Source organism: Xyrauchen texanus, chromosome 47 (genome assembly GCF_025860055.1).
Source record: "Xyrauchen texanus isolate HMW12.3.18 chromosome 47, RBS_HiC_50CHRs, whole genome shotgun sequence".
NCBI lineage: Eukaryota > Metazoa > Chordata > Actinopteri > Cypriniformes > Catostomidae > Xyrauchen > Xyrauchen texanus.
In genome coordinates this window covers 24,041,543-24,065,613 of record NC_068322.1, presented here as the reverse complement: position 1 = coordinate 24,065,613, position 24,071 = coordinate 24,041,543, and the positions used below count along the sequence as shown (strand labels likewise).

Here is a 24,071-nt window from a genome sequence, read left to right as displayed (position 1 = left end):
CGTTTAAAATAATGGTTAATGGAGCCATAAAGGAACTGGAATCATTAAGAGGAATCGGAATCAGAACCGTAAAATTTCTAACAATTACCATACCAAGTTTTGACACACGTAAATGTCATTTTGTGTCAATGACGTCAAACGTCATGCAACATCACAGTATAACTTTATATTGCAGATGCGAATGCAAATGCAAATGAAATTATAAGTGAACCAAAACATATTTTTCAGTCTAGTCCTTATGCAAAGCTATCATGTGGCTTCAGAAGTCTTAACAGCATAGCACTTTTTGTTGTAATTGCCATTTTTAATGGTTCTTTTGGTGTGTGTGTGTGGGGGGGTCTGCCCTTTTTGGAGCTTGAAAGATATGGCATGTCAGTCAAATCATATTCATAACATTTATGGGCAGCTATTTTCAGTGATGCAAGTACAGCTCATAGCTACTCAAATTAGGAAAGACACATGCATGTTTTATGGTAAACAAATAGGTGATTACGTCTGTAAACCGTGAGTTGGGGCTTTCATTCATACAACAGTCACGAAGAGTGCAAAATCCTAATCATGATTTTTAATGATAACTTGTAAACCTTTAAAGAGAGACCTACCATGAGCTCTAGGGTTGTTACTCGATGGTATATGCTTCTGTTTAGTAATCAGTCTGAACATTTTAAATATTGGAATTACTGGTGAAGAACTACACTACCCATTAACTTTGAGAAAGACACACCAATCAGAATAGTTGGGGCAAACCACAATAAGCAAGCTCAGCAGTGACCGCCCACTTTTATGACACACCGTGAATGGCGCAATTGAGTCGGTGTACCTACACTCTCCAACTACTACTATATATGTATGAATATTTTGCAATGAACATAAATATATTATTTCTATACTTATAATGAACATCCTTAAGGAATAGTTTAATATACTCCCATCTTTTTTCATTCTTTTCCATCATTCACAATAGATTTATTCCCTTCATTAACAACGATAAGTAGACAATCTTGTACCTTTGTCTTTGTCCAACGATCAGTCAACATGAACACAATGGTGGGCAGAGTTATTAGAGAGCTGGTTCAAACTTACCTACATTTGTATGACTGTTCACATACAGACTTTAAGAACCTGCCAAGTTTTTTTTTTCAGGAATCACATCTACTCAAATGCCCTTTCACTCTGTTGTTGACATGCTGCTTCACTCATGTGTCGTCTGCAACCGAAAGTCATCCACACATCTGCTCAAAGTAAGATCTGCCTCTCTCATCATCATTCTTTTGTTTGAATTCCACCCATCAACACCCTTTTATACATCCAACTTTGCAGTACTATCAGTGTCATCCAAAATTATATGGCCCCATAGAGTACTATGTGCATTAGTACCATGAATGAAAAATGTAAACATTACAAATTACACATTATCTACAGCACATTTATTACTTTTACTAATCATCGAGTAGTTAAAACAAGTTCTTATACTAATATTGTGTAAATTCTACTCATAGAATGAAGCATGAAGTTATTGAGAACACATTTTAATGTCATATTAGTTGATGCTGTGCATGTAGTCTTGAGCGTCCTCATATTTAAATGTACTTCTAAATCCTCCTCCAGCAGTGTGGCCAGTGTCTGAATGTTCGCGCAAAGAATGTCGCTGCTCAGCTGCTTCAAATTTCTTTTTGGCTCTGAACGAAGAAGCACTTTGTTGTCAGTGTGTCGGGCCTTAAGTGTATGCTAACAGGCAAAACTGACTCCAACAACACTCCAATGGGGTACAGGGCGAAAGGGACTATCAGTTAAATGTCGTTTCTCTGCTGCTTTACTCTGCGAAATTGCCCTGGAGACAACTTCTGATAAGAAATCCATTGGATGGAAGGAGCTAAACGAGCTAAATGCTTCTTGTTCTCGAACCTTGTACGTCATGTTCAGGCGGCACATGGATGCAATGCAATTACTTCTGAGACAGAAAGAGTGGGTCAGTCTTAAACATGCATTAAGCCAGCCCAGAGACCTCCGTAATTACATCTGCATTATTAAAGCACCCGTGCCTTAATGAAGTGCAGGTGCTCTAACACTCAGAACCCTGGGAGCTGTAAACAATCGGGTATCCACAGCAATATCATTAACTGGCCCTCAATCAAGCTGAAAAGATCCTGCCATCTCGAAAAGGAGGACAAGGAAGGGTTTGACTTACACCTCTATAACATGATGTGACAGAAAGGGCTCTGAAGATACACACAGGTGTTAAATTTATCTTTGGCACAATTTCGCGACACTCTCTTTACAACCGCATTCTCTTTTCCAGGGATTTTTCCGAAGCTTTGGCGCAGGAGCACATTTAAGCTTTGTGGCATCCCTTTTTACTTGCTCCTCCTTTGATCCGGTAAAGTGATTGGAGCTTCCCAACTAAAGCTTTTTGGGTGGACTTAATACTCTGCAAACTGTCCATCACTCACCTTCAGTAGATCACTAATCTTCCTTTGACACTTGCTACAAAGGGTCTGATTTCTCTGCTGTATGAAAAAGAATGAAAGAAAAACAAAAACGAGTGATCTTGGATCAGTAGAAGAGGATGTCAACTTCTCTGTGATAGAGCAGGTGACAATCTGAAAGGACGAAGGCCAGTCATTTGATGAGAAGTGGCTGGAAATTTATGCTTGATGCAAACAACAAGCCCGCTGAAGAGTCTGGAGCTGTGATGACAATCTCTCATAACCCAAGCACATAATAATACCTCAGGTCCATGTTATTCATGGAGAAGAGAGGTATTTTATGCTCTCTCTGTCTGCTGATGCCTTTCCATTAGTCTAAGCAGCTCTCTTTTCCTCTCTCAATTGCTCCTGCTCTTCCAGGCAAAGCTGGATCAGAAATAACCCAGCGACGCAGAGAATGAACATCCAAGATCATGAGCTTATCTTCAGAACATCTCAAAGTCAACGACTTGCATAACGTCTGTGTATACTGCTTCCCTGGTTAACTCTTTTTTTTCTTTTCTTGATCATACACTCTTCCTTCCCCTTCGATCAGTCTTAAAGAAATAGTTTACCCAAAAATGGAAATCCTCTCATAATTTACCATCCCAGATGTGCATGACTTTTGTTCTTCTGCAGAACACAATCAAAGATTTTTATTAAAATATCTGTTTGACTTAAAATGCAAGAGAATGGTGGCCAGAACTTTGCAGCTCCCAAATTCACATAAAGGAAACAATCCACACGACTCCAGAGTTTAAATCCATATCTTCAGAAGCAGGTGTAAGCGAACAATATTTCAGTCATTTTTTTACTCCAAATCTCCACTTTCACTTTCAGATGTGAAAGTGAAAATAAAGACTTAAGAAAGACTGAAATTTGAATCTTTTCCTCACCCAAACCTATTATATCGCTTCTGAAGATATGAATTTAACCACTTGAGTCATATGGATTACTTCTATGTATCCCTTATGTGATTATTACAATGCAACTGATCACCATTCAGTTGCATTGTAAGGACTTTATTTCTTCTGCAATACACAAACAAAGATTTTTAGAAGAATATCTCAGCTCTATTGGTCCATTGAATGCAAGTGAATGGTGGCCAGATCTCTGAAGGTCATAAAGGAGGCATAAAAGTAATACCTACGACTCCAGTGGTTAAATCCATGTCTTCAGAAGCAATATAACAAGTGTGGGTCATATATCTCTTCTGAATATATGGATTAAAAAGTCAAATGGATTTATTTTATGCAGATGTATGTGAATTTTGAACCTATACAGTGCTGGCCACCAATAATTTGATTACTTTATTGATTAATTCATCAAAAATCACTTTGCTTTAAATTACTTTCTAAAAGGTTTATGAATTCAAAACAAATGTCTATATTTCCCCCTTGATTTACACATATCCTTCAGCTGTGGCAGAAATGAAAACAGGCTTATACATTCATAATTTAAATGTATTGCATACACAATTTATGTGTAATCCCAAGTAACATTCAGCCAGGCATACACCTCATTTATCTCTCAATGATAGGTCTGACAGAACCAGAAATATTTCTCATATTCTATAACTCTGCTATAAACGGAATGGAATCTACATCAACATTATTATATTTGTTTCCCTCGCACAAACACGGGATACATGTCCCATGGTTACCAGAGCCTGCTGGATCAAGCTCTGGTCTTGCCTGATGTCCGACTCCCACATCCACGTGTCGCCGAGTGATGACTAACTGCAGCCTGTGCCAGCCAGATATCACTTCAGTCTACTAAGATGGACTCCACGGAGGATGAATTGATGCCAACTCCAACCATACTACATGTGCCATTGCCTGAACCTCACTGAAATGACCGGCCACATGAACTGCTATGCAGACCATGGTCAAATGATGGACTACGCTGTTAAAATGGAATGCATAGACTATCAATTAATTGCCAACAAAACCCTTCATCAGTCAATTTACAAAGGACAATTGCATCTATGTGAACTTCTGAAGTTAATCCAGGATGGACTTCAAACATTAGTCATTAATCTAAAAGTTCATAAAATTTTTTTTTTTTTTAAACACTGTCCCTTAACACTTAATAGTTTAATCATTTTAAACCATGACTTGCACTATACATAAGTAATATTGGCATTACATTCATGCTGTTTAGCCAGAGGGGAACTTTCTGTTCTACAATTTTCTGTTAAAGCCTGATTTTCTATAAAGCTGCTTTGAAACTATGTGTGTTGTTAAAAGCACTATACAAATAAAAATGATGACTAATATTAGTATAATGTGTAACCAAAGTAATGTACTTTAAAGTAATTACCTTGATTGAATGCAAGTAACTGTAATCTGACTACACATAATTTAAAATGTAGTGCATTCCTCTACTTTTTGACATAAAAGTAATTCAATTACAGTAACTAATTGCTTTGTAATCAGATAACACCCAATACTGGATACAATACATACGATACCCAATGCCAAGCAAATTTAGATGTGAACGAGATTACAGAGCTTTGGCAGAGAGGAAGAGAATCAGTACATATTGAGTTAAATATTGGCCTGTTCAACAAAGTTATCGCAAAGTAACAGCACATTAAAGCATTACATAGACTACTTTTGTTGTGTTTTTCATTCAAACTGTCCTCATATGTTAAGATCGTTTACTCCTTTTGTGTTGTATGAAAAAGTATACAGAAGTGAGTAAAAACATTTTCATACTTGAGGAGAACTATTTCTTGAAGTTCTTTATCTCTCATCTATTCATTACTTGGCATATCAATAAGAAGACCTTCATGTTATCTTGATGAACCAAAAGAGACTTGAGAGAGAGTGCATTTGTATAATACGTCAGCATACTCATGTTATTGTGGCCAAGGGCTGATGGATCTGCCTGTTAAAGATGTGGTTCAATGGGTTAGTCCTATTGTGTGTGTGTGTGTGTGTGTGTGTGTGTGCTTAGAGGAGCATTAATGAGGGAGGTTATGTGGCAGGAAGGATATGAGCGACAGGCTGCTCTATCAGACATCTGACTGAAGGGCTCAGTGATCTGTGACGGAGGCATACGGCTGTCAGTAAAAGACGGACAGGAGAGAGCAGCAGCCAAGCAGAAAACTCAAGCTTTTACTGCTGCCACTTCCCCAAGAGTGGCTGATTGAATATAATTGGCACGGGGACAGGAGAATAACACAAGGCCCCTAAACAAAGAGCGGCCCCTGCTGAAGCCCTCGTGCAACACTGATACACGTATGGAAAAAAAAAAAAAGATCTTTGCATTCAGTGGCTGTATCTGCTCCGAGTCACATTATCCCTCATGTGATGAGCCAAAATTCAAGACAATAGCCCCCCTCTTGCTTAAACAACAGTTCAGAAAATTGCCTGACTGTGCACAGAGGCATCTCAACCCAGGGGGATTTGGGTAAAATTACACATTGGCCAAACACTGTGTTCTTCACGGAGAGAGAAAAGAGGGAAAAATATTGAGGGAGATGGAAGGAGATACGTCTAAAGGGCAAATAAAAAAAATCAAATAAAAAAAAAATCCATGTGATATTTCATTGCAAAAACTTGATTTCATTGAATTGCTTCCCTTATCTGTGAATTAGGCTTAGGGTTAGGGTAAGCCTTAGGGTAACCCCATCTCCAAACTCCTGTAAATCCCTAATTATTATTAGGGAAGGGAACCTGGAAAAAAAACGGTTCTTTTTCGGAACTGGTTCAATTTATTTTATACCTCAAATGAATGATTTGCATGACTTTTGGTTCCGTTAATGCTTCTCAAATGTGCATTTTTCCGCCCATGTAGACAGAACACTGTACTAAAATGCAGTAATATACTTTGCGATACTATGCAACACAATTCAGCGGCAGTACTGCCTCTCTGCTGAATCTACAGTGCAAAATACACATCCGATTCATGAATGAATGACTCCAATGAGCCAGTTCTTTTGAATCTACAATGCAAAACATAAAGTGCAACCAATGTAGTGAGATTCCCAAACAAATCACTCCATTGAGGCGATTCTTTTGAATCTACAGTGAAAAACACAACACAACCAGTGTAGACGATTCATGAACAAATTACTCAAATTAGCTGATTCTTTTGAATCTTCAGCGCAAAACATTCAGCATGACCAGTGTAGTTTGATTCCCGAACAAAGGCTTCTTATGAGCCAATTCTTTTGAATCTACAGCATGAAACACAGCACAACCAGTTTATGAATGAATGACTCAAATAAGCAAAATATACAGCACAACTAGTGTAGTCAGATTCCCAAACCAATTATTCTTATGATATAGTCTACTTTTGAATCTACAATGAAACATACAGTGAAGTGAAGCCAGTGTTACCACAGTTTCTAAACAGTTTAGCGTGCTTTCAGCAATTTACAAAGCCGATTCAGGTGTCTGGTATGCAGTAGTCCAGTGATGCGGTACAGTCCCAGTAAAGTATGGCAGATCATGGTAGTCCTAGCACCTAATATTCAGAACTGACCCAAAAGATTGAGAACTGCAGCATACATTTTGCAGATAATGCATGCAAATAAACCAAGATCAGCATATGCAATTCACTCTTAGAGAATTCCCGCATGAGTGACTCATGAGCACTGATCTGAAGGTATAAGTAGCTGTGGTCTGGCTGGTATGCTGTAGTGTGGCTTGGCTCTAAATGCAGGTCTGATGGACAACTCGGACACTTTGCTCAGAGAGGCTCCCAGCTGATCAGGATGAAAGAGGAAACCGCTTCATCTGGATTGCATTACAATCCCTGGGGCACACGGACCAATTCATTACTTGCATTGAGATGCATTACTTGCAAGAAGTCTCCCATCTACTGTAAGCATTTTAAGGATTGCGGATCATGTGTTGGAGGCTGGATCTTGACTAGGCATAAGCATTAAGGATCAAAGTTTAATCAATAGGTGGAAGAATACACTGGCAGGCAATTATCTAAGGATGTGTCAATGCAATCCGCAGATTCGCTCTTCCTGTCAATAAAACTGTTCAAACAGAGCAAGGGACCAGTTGGCCAAAACAAACTGTTAAGGCCTCAGGCCCCATTTGCTACAGTGTTCTCCACAATCGCGTGCAAATATTTTTTAGATTATCAGCAAATCGCAAGCTTCACTGGCAATTAATTTGTCCTGGCTGTTTAAGCACTTTCGAGGATGGTGGGAAGGGGGGTGACCTGGTTGGGGGAATAACAGATGAGAGTGAGATAATAAAACAGACCATTTTCCTACAGGCCTGCTCTCTGGTTAATGCATCATAGACCATTTACCTTCAGTATTTATTGCCTATGCAATGCATCCAATGCATTAAAATGTCCTAATGACCACTAGTGGGAAATACAACGATATTTGCTTCTCTTCAGTAGATGAATGATTAACAAGTTCCTTTTCTTCATTCTTTAACCAATTTCACACATTCCATTGCTGCATTTGACACCAAGCCCCAAGAGCTGCAAGGTGCAAAATGGTCGCAAATGGTATAATTTCTTTTTAAATTGGCATACAGAGAAAAAGAGGGAGGGAGAGTGTGGGGGAAGCCAGGGAGGGAAAAATAGGCTAAATAAGCAAGAGGATCATTAATATAACTGAAGGTGCATTTTACTGACAAAGGGCCTCAAGAGGCACCTATTTATTTAGGAAATTAATAAAAGCGAGCTTTTGCCCCAGTGTAAATGCCACTTTCTGTCCACAGCAGCAGTTCTGGGCCCGCCCCGCTCCCCTCCACTATTCATCTGACCTTGGTTCTAATTGTGCGGCACATCCCCGGGTGAGCATGTTTCCCCCTAATGGTTTATAAACAATTTTAAAGGGGCTAAACTCGTCTACAACCTTAATTAGTTTATGGTCCTCTGGCTCACACCCCTAAAACCCTTCGATTCTGCCACTGATGAAGGAACCAGTAGGAGGTCTAGTACTGGAGCATTAACCTTACTGAGGGGGACAATTTACAAACTACTGCACTTTTTTAGCCTTCCTCTGTAAAGTGTGCATAATAGAGTGGACTTTATGGTTCAAAATGTGACAAATATATAATGTATATCACAAAAGAGAAATGTAGATTATTTTTTTTAATAACAGTACCCACTCTCTCAAGAGGCACACTCACAAGGGACACACTACTTTTCTATGCCATGTACATAGTATGTAGTCATTTAGTGGACACTTTTGCCAAAGTGACTTACAGTACATTTGTTGGAGCAACCTGAGTTCAAAGGGATATTCTGGGTCATATACAACTTAAGCTCTATGGACAACATCTGTAGCCTGATGTCGTGTCAGAGCTGTGGTGTCACCTACATTCTAGGTGGAAGACATTCTGGCTATATGCAAGGGGGAGATTACAAACTCAGGGTCTGGATGTAATGGAAAAGGTGTAAGGGTCATCATGGAAATGCTTTCAATGTTTTATGACAACCACGTAACATTTGGCATTAGGCTACATCTCTTCCTGGTTTCCTCACGTCAGTACCAATGGAAAGTAAAAAGGCTGAATTTTTAACTGACCATGACTTGAAATATTCAACATCGGACACACTTACACAGACAGAGTTAGTAAGCGATTCTATTACACTCACAGTTACGCTTTCGCAACAGTTTGATAGTTGCATAATTGAAATGTTTTTTCACAGTGCTGTACCATTGACTGCTATGCTTCCATTGTAAGAGTATTTACTGTAAAATCATTGTTTGTTTGTTTAAACAAACTATGGGACATGTTTCTGTGGTAATAGGTTTTCTTTTAACCCCAAATATTCACATAAGAGTATTACCCAAAGACAACATCGACAGCTTGATTATCCCTTCTGGGATTTGAACTACAACCTTGTGGCTTCTAGCCCAGATTTTAACCACTAGGCCACACCACCCCATCACACACATGCTGTAGCTTCTGTACTTCTTCAAGCAACCAAGCCATGTGTGATATAGCTTTAGCTTTCTTTCAAACAAGACTCAAAAAATTCCATCTGGACTTAACAGATGGTTGATATGAGGTGGTTTTGATCTGATATTTTAGTTTGGTGAGAATTTTTTTTTGAGCAGCATTACTCAAGGAATACAGCAACAGCTGGAAGCCTTCAGGCTTTAAAGAGGCAAACTAACAGCAGAGGCAAACTAACAGAATGGAGCAAGCAGCCTGCAAATGAAGATCGCTGATCAGAGGAACGAGGAAGGACGAAGGTGAGGAAGGCAGTGGCAGCGCCAACTGTGAAAGAGATCACAGCAGAGCTGTATGCATGAGTACAATATACGGCCTCCATCTTCCTCTCAAGCCTGTGGATACAAACACATCTATCTGGTACTCTCAAGCTTAGGATTTGGCCCCCTGTTGACTCTTATCTGGCTTAAGCCTCTTATTTGGCTTATCAACATCATGCAATGGGCTACACCAGATATATATATATATATATATATATATATATATATATATATATATATATATATATATATATATATATATATATATATATATATATATATATATATATATATATATATATATATATATACACACACACACACACACACACACACACACACACACACTCTACAGGTATATATACAGTGCTGTGGAAAGGTATTTGCCCTATCTGAATTATTTTTGTTTTTGTGTATTTTTCATACTAAATTGTTTTAGATCTTCAAACGAAATATAGCATAAAACAAAGGCAACCTGAGTAAACATGAAATATGGTTTTAAATATTTTTTATTGAAGCCAAAAAGTTATCCAACACCTATATCCATATATATATCCAAATGTGAACCTATAAAACAAAGAGTTGAACCTATATCCAACACCCATGTGAAAAACGAACTGCCCTCTTAAAGTTAATAGCTGGTTGTGCCACTTTTAGCAGCAACAACTGCAAACAAACGCTTCCGATAACTGAGATCAGTCTGTGGCAGGGCGGAGGGCGGGCCGGGTCGTGATCGTACACACCCGGTCCCATATTAGGCTAATCAAGCCTCCCGAGAGGGATAAAGGTCGACTGCAGAGGATCGTGCAGGAGAGAGAGATAGTTTACGGACATGTCCATCATGTGTGTGTGTTTGTCTTTTTTTTTAGTTTTATATTAAACTATTATTTATATTGACAAGCCGGTTCTCGCCTCCTCCTTTCCCATGATCACTTTACACAGTCTTTCACAACACTGTGGTGGAATTTTATCTCTCTTCTTTGCAGAACTGCTTTAGTTCAGCACCAATGGAGGGTTTTCAAGCATGAACTAGCCGTTTAAGGTCCTGCCACAGCATCTCAATCGGGTTCAAGTCAGGACTTTGACTAGGCCGCTCCAAAACTTTAATTTAGCTTCATTTGAGCCATTAAGAGGTGGACTTACTCATGTGCTTTGGATCATTGTCTTGTTGCATAATCCAGTTTCACTTGAGCTTCACCTCATGGACTGATGACCGGATGTTCTCCTTTAGGATTTTTGGTAGCGAGCAGAATTCATGTTTCCCTCCATTATTGCAAGTCACACTGGCCCTCAAGCAGCAAAGCATCTCCACACCATCACAATACCACCACCATGCTTGAACATAGGCGGAAATCGTGGGGGTCGGGGGTCAGGACCCCCTATCTGAGGGTTGTCCCCCCCTAAAATATCATTAAAATATGTGTATTGTAAATAATATAATGATATATTCTTCAAATAATTGTTTAAGAAATAAAATAATACAAATGCAAATGGGGCAACAACAAAAAAAACCTTGGTGTCCCCTTCAAAAATTGCTCTTCAGAATTGTTATGTTTATTGTCCCCCCCAACATTTTGATGAAGTTTTTGCCCCTGAACATAGGTATGATGGTCTTATTGTGGAATTCGGAGTTTGATTTATGCTGATGTAACGGGACCCCGGTCTTCCAAACAGTTCCACTTTTGACTACAGAACATTCTCCCAAAAGGTTTGAGGATCATCAATGTGTTTTGACAAAATTCAGATGAGCCTTAATGTTGTTCTGGGTTAGCGGTGGTTTTCGCATTGCCACTCTTCCATGGATGGTATATTTTGCCAGTATATTCCACACATGCCCACACAAATTTTTTGCTTTAATAAATATTATTTAAAAACTATATTTTGTGTTTAATTAGACACATACACACATATGTATATACATACTGCATATACTGTATATGTTGTCGCCTAGCCCTGCTTTCTCTCTACACATGAAGGGTTCCTGCTTAAGTAGGTATGTACAGTAGGATTTAGTTAGGATCTTGTTTTGACGTTAATTGCATTAGTAGCTGCTTTGGGATCCTGGGCATATAGTATATTGAAGGAATAATTCACAAGAGGCCACTCATTTTTACCATGATTAAGTTGTGTTGTTATGCACAAAACAAAGTGCCAAAAAAAAAATCCTTAAAGGAGCACTCAGTATTTTTTTATGTATGTCGTCTTGAACTTACTTACATTAGGGGTACGTATGTAAATGTACTTAGGGGAATGGATGCAGAATCATTAAAACGCAAAAGTTTTCTGTTACCGATGCCGCTGGTTACTGACATGACTGGAATCTTTATCACATGTGAGTGGTCATAATTTTATTAATATGTTTTAAGAACTTAATTTATTAAGGTGTACAACTTTTTTAATGAGGAAAAAATGACTAAGTGCACTTACCAGGGTAACAGCCTTTATAAACAAAATCACAATTCACTCTTGTTCCACCAAGCAATATAGTTCATTAGACAAACTGGTAGCAATTTGGCACATTAAAGTATCAGGGAATTGGCAAGAAATGGTGCACTGCGCTAAAACACTATACGCAGCCATAATATGCACAGTTTAAGTGGAATTTATAATTACACCATTACTACTGCAAAGATGTGTGCATAAACGTGTGTTAATGGGTAGAATACAGACAAAAGAATGATGATAGGAATATCTTACTTTGGATGGATGTGTGAATGGTTTTCAGCTGTAGATGGCACATGAATGAATTTGCATTAAAGAGTATTTGAGTACATTTGATTCCTCAAAAAAAACATTTGCATGACATGTTCTTGGAAAATGTGTTTACCTGCTCACTGATAATGCATGTGTGTTCATGTTGACTGATTGAGAATTAGTTGTTGGCCTCAAATTAGGTGGAGCTCAATATCACAACCACAGATGACATCGACCAATGGCAGCAAGGTGTTTAGCATCCGGTAAGACGTTTTCCTGAAAGTTCGGCCTGGGGAGCTGTTATGAACCACACATTCATTCTTCAATTTTGTTAGAAGTGTGCAGGTGCCCTCCTAAATAAATACAAAATAGTTCAAGCTCCACTACGTAAGATGTTTTGCTTAATAACTAACACGATTCCATTTTTGAGCGAGTACATGAGAACAGATTCAACGCAAAAATGTAATCATACGGCATTCGTCCTTGTGTGTTTACATCATGTCCGGAAGCACAGAGAAAAAGTACTATAATCCCTCAATTATATCTATACAACCAAATAAACAATTAGGGAAACTGTTTATTACTGTAATTGCTATATTGCATATTTCTGCATATTGTTTTCATCTTTAAAAATGTAAATGTCGTCCCTATCATTACATTTTCACAACATGATCTGTGTTTTTCATTTAGTTTTATTATGTGCAGTGCATAGACCTATTACTATAGTATTACGGTGTACTATAAAAGTTCCGTAGTGCAGCTTTAATAAATACTACCCTGACATATGGTCAATTTTACAAATAGCTTCCCAGCAGTTTAAGCTAGTCTTCCTGGTCTTTGCTGGTTTAAGCTGGTCTCCAGGCCTGGACAAGCTGGTGCTCAGCTGGTTTAGTACCCAAAATCTCACCAGTTAATAAACCTCTTAAATTTGTCAACAGACCAGCCTGGCATGGCTGGGAGACTAGCTAAAACTAGTAAACCAGCATAGGCTGGTTTAAACTGTTTTTTTTTTCATCAGGGTTCACTTTCTAAAAATTGTTTAAAGCTACATATAGTACACCACCTGTTTAATTTTCAACAATCATTGCCCAATAGTTCCCAAAACATCACACCATCCAAAGCTCCACAGTCAGAAGGTCATGTGTCGACTATTAACCTCTACACACTCACTACGCCTCAGTGTTCATCGTGAGAGAAGAGTAAATTACATTCTAGCTGACAGGAAATCTTAGATTCACTCCGTCTCAGACGGACCTCGTTTCCTCAACTCCATGACTGACTGGAGTCCAAAGGTCTCCTCCATCAGCTCCTGCACCTGTGTGCGTGTTTACACATCAGCTGTCCACCTTAATTTCCAACAAGGCGAGTCTGATTGGCTGGTGTTTGTCGAGAGAGCAGCAGGCTGTAAGACACTCTGATTCTAATACCTTAAACAATATGCCCTCTTAAGGCCACAGTATACTTTTTATGGTATACGGTTTTAGTGCATTACAGATTGCGCCCAGTCGACCGCGACTGATAACTTCAATAAGCGCATTTACATGAACGATCTTACACCGCATATGCCTAATAAACCAACAACAGGTAAAGACATGTAAATTACTTAAGGGTCGGTGACACTACACCTTGTGCTCCATTCACACCCATCCAAAAATATCAGAACGTGGGAGACTGGAAACACAACTTCATGCAAAGAAATTTCACATTACGCTACATTTCAAAAGTTTAAGTAATCTCAACCATAAAACCGTATGATGAGAGGAAGTGTGACCAATAGAAGAGCGAAATGTCACATGCTGACCTATTGGCTCAACATAAAGAATACCTATTTCAAAGCTGTGTGTTTTATTGTTGCAGGAAAGCGAGTCCATAATATATTTGGAAATTTGTTATGTCATTTATTATTTGTGATGTATTATTTAGTTACACCAGAAGCCATCCCATGTGACGACATAACCTGGTCTGCTGCATTGTCTGAAAAAAACTGCATGCTCAAAGCACCACAAACAAACACAGCAATAATTCCATATACATGATCAAGTAACTAAAAAAGTACCTCTTAACAGTATTTTTGTATAAAACAAACCCAGATGGGACTCGTGAAAAGTTGCATGACTCGCTGGAGTGACATATTTCCCCAGCGCTGTGTTGCACTCCTGTCTTACTGGAAAATTTGGATAAAATGTCATTTATGTGTACAGTGCCAGTGCTAAAATCAAAACAAGCCATCTCTGCAAGCGCTTTTCATGTGGAGTTCAAGACGGCGCAAATCATGTTAATGCCACTTTACAATTGCCATGATTGATATTGTGGAAGATTAAGAGTTGAGTATACAATAATATAATAACCATTGCATTGAAGTTTCAACCTATGGGGACTAGTTCATTTAGTCAAGTTATGTTTTACAGTGAAAAGCAGAGAAAAACTAAATGATCCCAAATCACATGTAGAAGTTGTTTTCTTGCGTTGTCATATTTTATAATAAAAAGACAGATTTTTAGAAGTTAGCAGGTAGTATCAGCATATTGGTGTGCATGTAAACATGCTCACTGATGCTAATTGATCACCCTTGGAGATAAATTCATTCTTTTTATTATTATTTTTGTGTAGGACTACTATTTTTGCCTTTATGTATAGCTTTTACTGTAGCTTGCTTGGCAGTTTCTCAGTAGTTTCCCAACACTGCATCTTACCCAAAAATGTATTTAAATGAACCAAAATGAACTTTTTACCATGTCTGGCAATGAAAGATGAAGAAAATGTACTGGCTATTAATCTATTAGCAGCCACAAAATGGTATTCTTTTTAAATAAAAATCGATATGTTTTTTCCCTATAACAGATCAATTGGATTATTTAGCAGGGGTTTTATTTGTTGTTTGTTTCCTTATTATCCTTTTTGCAAAATTGTGACAAACTGCACAGGCCATTGTGCAACCATGATATACATCATATAAAACCCTAAACAATCTCCATCTCATCACAAAAATGTGAAGACCACACATTATTTAATTTATTTCTCATATTTCCATTTTCAAATGTATAGAAACGTTTACTTGCATGGTAACTCTTAATTTTGGATCCTGATATGTGTTTGTGGGTTTAGGAATAATTGGATCATGCTTAAAGTGGTTTATACAATTCTAAAGTAAAAGTTTAAAGCTAATACTGCACATGCTTTGTGGTTTATGTTAGGATGAGAGGACCATATTGAGACTGCAATGGTCCATCGATAACAGTGCTAATTTGCAAAACCACACAAATGCACACACACACACACACACACACACACACACACACACACACACACACACGTGTACACACACAACCACACACACGCGCACACACGCGCACACACACACAAGCACAGAGTCCTGAGGCAGAAGCTGCTTTGTGGTGTCCTGGCCTCAGGGTTGGACATCACAGATAATGGCTGCGGCAGTGAGCTGCCCGCTTTAACACACATTTCTCATTTCCCCTCTTCAGGGCTCAGAATACAGATGGATTTGCTCCTAATGCATCCACACATGTACACACACCAACCAGCTCAGCTAGCAAGGGACAAACAACGCATTCATTTTTCCAGGGGCTTAAGGTCTTCCTATTAATAAGTCATAACCCTTCAGCAAGCATTTAGTTTGACTTTTAAGAGAACAGGCAGCAGAGAAGGACAATCGCTGGCTTGTGATTTCACAACTGATCACAAGAAAAAAAGAAAAATGAAAAATATCCTTTTTTTCTTCTTCCGAAATGTATCTTTGTATATGGGCTATGGTAAAAACCAGTCTAGATTTAATATTCGTTTTAATTACCATATACAATTTTTTAAGCACAACCACAGAAAATAAATGTGAAATAAATGTTAAAAAAAGTGTTCACTGCAGTACTCTTAGGCTGTGTGTCCACCAAAGCATTCTGATGTGTGACCATGTGTACACATACCCACCGGCACATCACCGTAAACATCTCTTTTTCAAAAGTTACAAATATTTGTGTTGTTTTCTGGTCTGATTTAGTCACAGTATAATAAAAACATCTGTGAGGATCCCATCTGTATGAACAAAAGACCTGCTTTTAAATCCTAAAGAAGACTTTGTCACATCCCCACAGAGCAGCACATTGAAGGTATATGAAAAATTGGTCACAAACATGGCGGAGCAGTCATACAGTGACCTCACATGAAACACATAAAATGTTCATGGATACCAGAAAGAGATGTGACCCAACTATCTGTAAAGCACTGTAAAATGGAGCAAACTCATCCCGCAGGAATTCCATCAGTAATGCATATCCACAAGATAATCTGTGCTTTCCAAATATACCTAAATTAAGCTTCTAGTCCACTCAGAGGCCAAGATATTTGAAAAAAAATATTGTGGAAGGTGCGTAGGTTCACAAAATAGACTGAATGCCTACAGATTGCGTTAGAGCACCACTTGCATTTCAGATCTGTATATTGTGATGGAAGGTGAAACAGGAAACTTGCCGCTATCTAGTGGAATGAACAAACACTTTGTGCAGGAACATAGAGCAAACAGAGGCATTCAAAGACATACATAATAAAAGAAATATGTATGTTCAGCATAAGATTTCAAACACATACAATATTACTAATGAAATAATGGAATATTTTGTATTAAATTTGGGGGTTTTCTGTAAAATGAGACCAACATTTCACTCAGTCCACTTTGTGTGTTTTAAATTTGGGTGTGAAATTGTGCAGGCGGCAGCCAAAATATACAGTAGAGCTTAATGGGTTAAGATGTAATAAACCCAGAATATTCCTATAATTTTAGACAAAATGTACATCATAAAAAGCTCTCTTTTATAATTAGGCTCTACAATAGCAACACTATCACTACTCATTGTTCATCACAGCAGGGAAATACAATACTTGTAATTAACAACTTTTTCTACCCTATGCATCTAAAACACAAGCACTCTCCTGAGAACCAAGCACAATTACACATGGATGGACCTATAAAAATCACACAAAAAATGTAATTCCCAGTTTACAACCACTCAAAAACACCATCATGCACTCGCAGAAAGCACGCTAACAACTTGCAAGCAAATGTTCAGAGCTATCAGCAGCTATGGTGCGAAGGTGTAAAGAAAACAAAGAGTAGAGAAAAATCATTAGCACCTGGGAGAATCTGCTTTGTACACACAAATTACCGTCGTAATTAGTGACAAAATACCACAAAAGCTTTGGAGGGCCTGGAGTGCATTTCAATATGATACCAGAGAGAAGGGTTGATTCACTGAATACAAATGCTCTTTATGTGTGAGGAGACAATCATCTGAACTCAGTGTGAGAGGGTCTGTTTCTCTCTATACACACTTCAAATACACCAGTGTTTTTGGGCGTTTCTTCAACTATGGCCATGAGTTGATTTTTTTACAGATTTTTTTACAGAACAGATTTTGTTTTTTTTCTTGCTCTCGCTCTCTCGCTCTCTCTCTCTCTCTCTCTCTCTCTCTCTCTTCTTTTAAAATATGAAGGTCACATTAAAAATTAATTGGAAACTTTTTATCAAGCCTTTATAATGTATTTTTGCTACTTTATGTAAAGATGTTTAGCCTTGTCCCAGACAATGTGAAGACTGATTAAAAAAAGAAGTACATTTGTAAAACTATGATACTTCAAAGTGAAAGCAATAACCAAATAGATAAACAAACCAATTTCAGTAAATACTTACAATTAGGTTGTATTTGTTATTGTTAGTTTAGTTGTATTAGTTATTATTAATTTATAATATATAATTGTTCAATGTTAGTTTATGTGTTGACAAAAGTACATTTATTAACCAAGAATAATAAATAGTTCAAGTTTGGAAACATTTTACAATGATGCCCTATTTGTTAACATTAGTTAATGTAGAGGTTTCTCAACTGGTGTATCGCTAACCCTGAAATGGGTCTCAGGTCTGTTCAGATCAGGTCTTGGAATGCAGGAAAAATAATGCATTGCATTATTTGCATTAATCAACTACACTTAAAATGTCTATAATTTTAACATTAAAGACTGTAACAATGCTACAGAAAAAAAAACATGAATTAAAGAGTATTAACTGTAAAATATACAGTACAAATTGTAATATATATTAAAAGACAATATAGTCGTTTTTAAAATAATTAAAAAATATAAATTTATGCAATAAATGAAAAATAAAAATTTAATTTGCATAATTACATCCAAAATTTTGGATGTAAAAATTATTATATCATTTACCTGTATAATTAATGGTAAAAATTTACATTACATTAACCAGAGAGAACATGTAATTTTTACAGTGCATTATTGTTAAAATTACAGCAAAAAAACAATAATCAAGCAGTGTTTGGGTGAGTGACGCTGAGCACTGTCTCTTCGTGTTTACTGCATAATTTTAATTTCACACGTGTTACCCTGATGGTGTTTAGTGTTTGGGTGAGTGACGCTGAGCACTGTCTCTATGTGTTTATTGCATTATTTTAATTTCACACGTGTTACCCTGATGGTGTTTAGTGTTTGGGTGAGTGATGCTGAGCACTGTCTCTATGTGTTTACTGCATAATTTTAATTTCACACGTGTTACCCTGATGGTGTTTAGTGTTTGGGTGAGTGACGCTGAGCACTGTCTCTTCGTGTTTACTGCATAATTTTAATTTCACACGTGTTACCCTGATGGTGTTTAGTGTTTGGGTGAGTGATGCTGAGCACTGTCTCTACGTGTTTATTGCATTATTTTAATTTCACACTTGTTAACCTGATGGTGTTTAGTGTTTGGGTGAGTGACGCTGAGCACTGTCTCTATGTGTTTATTGCATTAATTTAATTTCACACGTTACCCTGATGGTGTTTAGTGTTTGGGTGAGTGACGCTGAGCACTGTCTCTTCGTGTTTATTGCATTAATTTAATTTCACACGTTACCCTGATGGTGTTTAGTGTTTGGGTGAGTGACGCTGAGCACTGTCTCTACGTGTTTATTGCATTATTTTAATTTCACACATGTTACCCTGATGGTGTTTAGTGTTTGGGTGAGTGACGCTGAGCACTGTCTCTTTGTGTTTATTGCATTATTTTAATTTCACATGTGTTACCCTGATGGTGTTTAGTGTTTTGGTGAGTGACGCTGAGCATTGTCTCTTCGTGTTTATTGCATTATTTTAACTTCACATTACCCTGGTGGTGTTTAGTGTTTGGGTGAGTGACACTGAGCACTGTCTCTTCGTGTTTATTACATTATTTTAATTTCACACGTGTTACCCTGATGGTGTTTAGCGTTTGGGTGAGTGATGCTGAGCACTGTCTCTACGTGTTTATTGCATTATTTTAATTTCACACTTGTTAACCTGATGGTGTTTAGTGTTTGGGTGAGTGACGCTAAGCACTGTCTCTATGTGTTTATTGCATTATTTTAATTTCACAAGTGTTATCCTGATGGTGTTTAGTGTTTGGGTGAGTGACGCTGAGCACTGTCTCTATGTGTTGATTGCATTATTTTAATTTCACACATGTTACCCTGATGGTGTTTAGTGTTTGGGTGAGTGATGCTGAGCACTGTCTCTACGTGTTTATTGCATTATTTTAATTTCACATGTGTTACCCTGATGGTGTTTAATGTTTGGGTGAGTGATGATGAGCACTGTCTCTATGTGTTTATTGCATTATTTTAATTTCACAAGTGTTATCCTGATGGTGTTTAGTGTTTGGGTGAGTGACGCTGAGCACTGTCTCTATGTGTTTATTGCATTATTTTAATTTCACATGTGTTATCCTGATGGTGTTTAGTGTTTGGGTGAGTGATGCTGAGCACTGTCTCTATGTGTTTATTGCATTACTTTAATTTCACACATGTTACCCTGATGGTGTTTAGTGTTTGGGTGAGTGATGCTGAGTACTGCCTCTATGTGTTTATTGCATTATTTTAATTTCACATGTGTTATCCTGATGGTGTTTAGTGTTTGGGTGAGTGATGCTGAGCACTCTCTATATGTGTTTATTGCATTATTTTAATTTCACATGTGTTATCCTGATGGTGTTTAGTGTTTGGGTGAGTGATGCTGAGCACTGCCTCTACGTGTTTATTGCATTATTTTAATTTCACATGTGTTATCCTGATGGTGTTTAGTGTTTGGGTGAGTGATGCTGAGCACTGTCTCTACGTGTTTATTGCATTATTTTAATTTCACATGTGTTACCCTGATGGTGTTTAATGTTTGGGTGAGTGATGATGAGCACTGTCTCTATGTGTTTATTGCATTATTTTAATTTCACAAGTGTTATCCTGATGGTGTTTAGTGTTTGGGTGAGTGACGCTGAGCACTGTCTCTATGTGTTTATTGCATTATTTTAATTTCACAAGTGTTATCCTGATGGTGTTTAGTGTTTGGGTGAGTGACGCTGAGCACTGTCTCTATGTGTTTATTGCATTACTTTAATTTCACACATGTTACCCTGATGGTGTTTAGTGTTTGGGTGAGTGATGCTGAGTACTGCCTCTATGTGTTTATTGCATTATTTTAATTTCACATGTGTTATCCTGATGGTGTTTAGTGTTTGGGTGAGTGATGCTGAGCACTGCCTCTACGTGTTTATTGCATTATTTTAATTTCACATGTGTTATCCTGATGGTGTTTAGTGTTTGGGTGAGTAATGCTGTGCACTGTCTATATGTGTTTATTGCATTATTTTAATTTCACATGTGTTATCCTGATGGTGTTTAGTGTTTGGGTGAGTGATGCTGAGCACTGCCTCTACGTGTTTATTGCATTATTTTAATTTCACATGTGTTATCCTGATGGTGTTTAGTGTTTGGGTGAGTGATGCTGAGCACTCTCTATATGTGTTTATTGCATTATTTTAATTTCACATGTGTTATCCTGATGGTGTTTAGTGTTTGGGTGAGTGATGCTGAGCACTGCCTCTACGTGTTTATTGCATTATTTTAATTTCACATGTGTTATCCTGATGGTGTTTAGTGTTTGGGTGAGTGATGCTGAGCACTGTATCTACGTGTTTATTGCATTATTTTAATTTCACATGTGTTATCCTGATGGTGTTTAGTGTTTGGGTGAGTGATGCTGTGCACTGTCTATACGTGTTTATTGCATTATTTTAATTTCACACATTTTACCCTGATGGTGTTTAGTGTTTGGGTGAGTGATGCTGAGCACTGTCTCTACGAGTTTATTGCATTATTTTAATTTCACACGTGTTACCCTGATGGTGTTTAGTGTTTGGGTGAGTGATGCTAAGCACTCTCTATATGTGTTTATTGCATTATTTTAATTTCACAAGTGTTATCCTGATGGTGTTTAGTGTTTGGGTGAGTGACGCTGAGCACTGTCTCTATGTGTTTATTGCATTATTTTAATTTCACAAGTGTTATCCTGATGGTGTTTAGTGTTTGGGTGAGTGACGCTGAGCACTGTCTCTATGTGTTTATTGCATTATTTTAATTTCACAAGTGTTATCCTGATGGTGTTTAGTGTTTGGGTGAGTGATGCTGAGCACTGTCTCTACGTGTCCATTGCATTTTTGTTTGTTTTTACAGTGTCAGCGTGGTCATGTAAATTACAACATTAAAGATGTTAACATTTTTACTGTATTTTTTACATAATTATTTTGACAACCACAGCAGCCATTTCTTTTCTTTTTTTTTCATATGTGTAACAAACTAATTTTACAGTGTAACAATATACAGTAATTGTACACAGTGTGATATCAAAATACATATAATTATCAACTTTTAAATGGGAGGAGAAACAATGCCCACTTCTTTTGTTGTTGATGTTAAAGATCATCCAATCAAACTCTACAGTACTTTGCAACAGGCAGTGCTGTTCAGGGTAAATTTACATGATTTTGGTATGGTTTTGGGTCACTACTTGATGTTGGGTTAATATTTTATGCTACGTTACCAATGTAAAATCTATGTCCTGAAGCAAAATCGGTTAACATCCACTTAATTAATGCATTAGGCATCATGAACTAACAATGAATGATCATTATTTAATATTTATTAATATTGGGTTAATTTAGAAATATAGTATTGTTCATTGTTATTCCTTAATGTTTCAACTAATGTTCATTCAATAACTAATACTAATAAAGAGTTATAATTTGGTTACACTTTGCAATAAGGTTTTATTTATCAACATAAGTAGGTTTTATAAACTAACGATATATTTTCAGAATCAGAAAAAGCTTTATTGTAAAAAAAGTTTTTTTACGCATACAAGGAATTTGTTTTGGTGTTGTAGGCGCGTGTCACACATTCTCTAAATATTTTAACAGCATTTAATAATTTTATTTAATGTTCTTACCAATTTTATTAAAATACCACTGTTCATTGTTACTTCATTGGCATATTTAACTTTCAATTAAAAAACTTGTATTACAATATGATGAAATTAACATTAACCAAGATAAATAAGAGCTGAAAAGGTATTGTTTACATGTTAAAGGAATGTTCTGTATTGAATAAAAGGTAAGCTTACATGTTAAAGGAATGTTCTGTATTGAATAAAAGGTAAGCTCAATCGACAGAATTTGTGGAATAATGTTGATTACCACAAACATTTATTTTGGCTCGTTCCTCATTTGGAAGTTAATGTGGCTAATTTTTGGAGGGGTTAAACAGAAATGTGAAGCTTATAATTTTATAAAAGCACTTACATAAATTTTTTGGTTAAAACATTTGTATTATTTGAGCTGTAAAGATGTTTAAATTGTAAATTTTACAGTAATTTTAGGTTTTTAGGGTTTGTTAACATTACATCATCATGGTAATGAAGTTGTCAAATTAATGATAACTCTACACAGAAAGGGTTATTAAGTGATTTTATTACACTAAAATCATGTTAATACACATCATTTATGTCTTATGGCTATACTTTTGAAAAAGTGAGTATTTTAACGTTTACGGATTGGCTCCCATTCACTTCCATTGTAAGTGCCTCACTATAACCTCGATTTTTTAAAAAGAGGATAAAAGAGGATAAATTTTTTTTTATAAATGCTGTATTGTTCATTGTTATTTCATGTTAACAAATGGAACCTTATTGTAAAGTGTTACCATTATTAATTAACCAAGATTAAAACAATAAAGTTCTATATTATAAAATGACAAAATACATTAGATATTTAGTGATGCATTTATATCCACTGTTGGGCATTGTTAATATACAAATTACATAATCAGTGCATTTGAAAAAGTGTTTTAAATCTGATTTGTCAGGTTTCCTGAACACGCACAATCTGCCATTGGTCAGTAAACAGAGAGTCAAGGCCATTGGCCACCACTGTCATTGGTTGACCTAATGTAGCTATGCACGTTTGGTTAGGATTCTCAAACTACAGTCTAGAGTCTACAGTCAGTGTTTACAAAAATAAATCTACCTACGATTGGTTTACATATAGCTGTCTCTGTGTATTAAGCTGGGATAGGAGAAAGCATTTTAACACAGGAAGAAAAAAACAAACTGCACACTTAACCTTTAGGAGAGTTTAATATCTACAGGGGTGAAAGAGCCCATAGTCGAAGAAACAACCAATTACAGAGTCTTTCATCAACAAGAAGGAAAAATCGACAGACTGCTGCCCGCATGGGACTCTTTTGCTGTCTTTGGGGAGCAGACTGTGGAAATATGAGGCCGAGAAGACTGCAGCCACCTACCTTCAAACCGCAACGTGTGTCCCGTCTTAGCGGCTGAAA

At 37.1% G+C, this 24,071-nt stretch overlaps 1 protein-coding gene across 3 annotated transcripts in view; it reads right to left on the bottom strand.

The window, feature by feature from the left end:
- tbc1d22a (TBC1 domain family, member 22a) overlaps positions 1-24,071 on the bottom strand; it is a 180,446-nt gene that overhangs the window by 86,030 nt on the left and 70,345 nt on the right. The gene's annotated exons all lie outside the window — the stretch shown is intronic.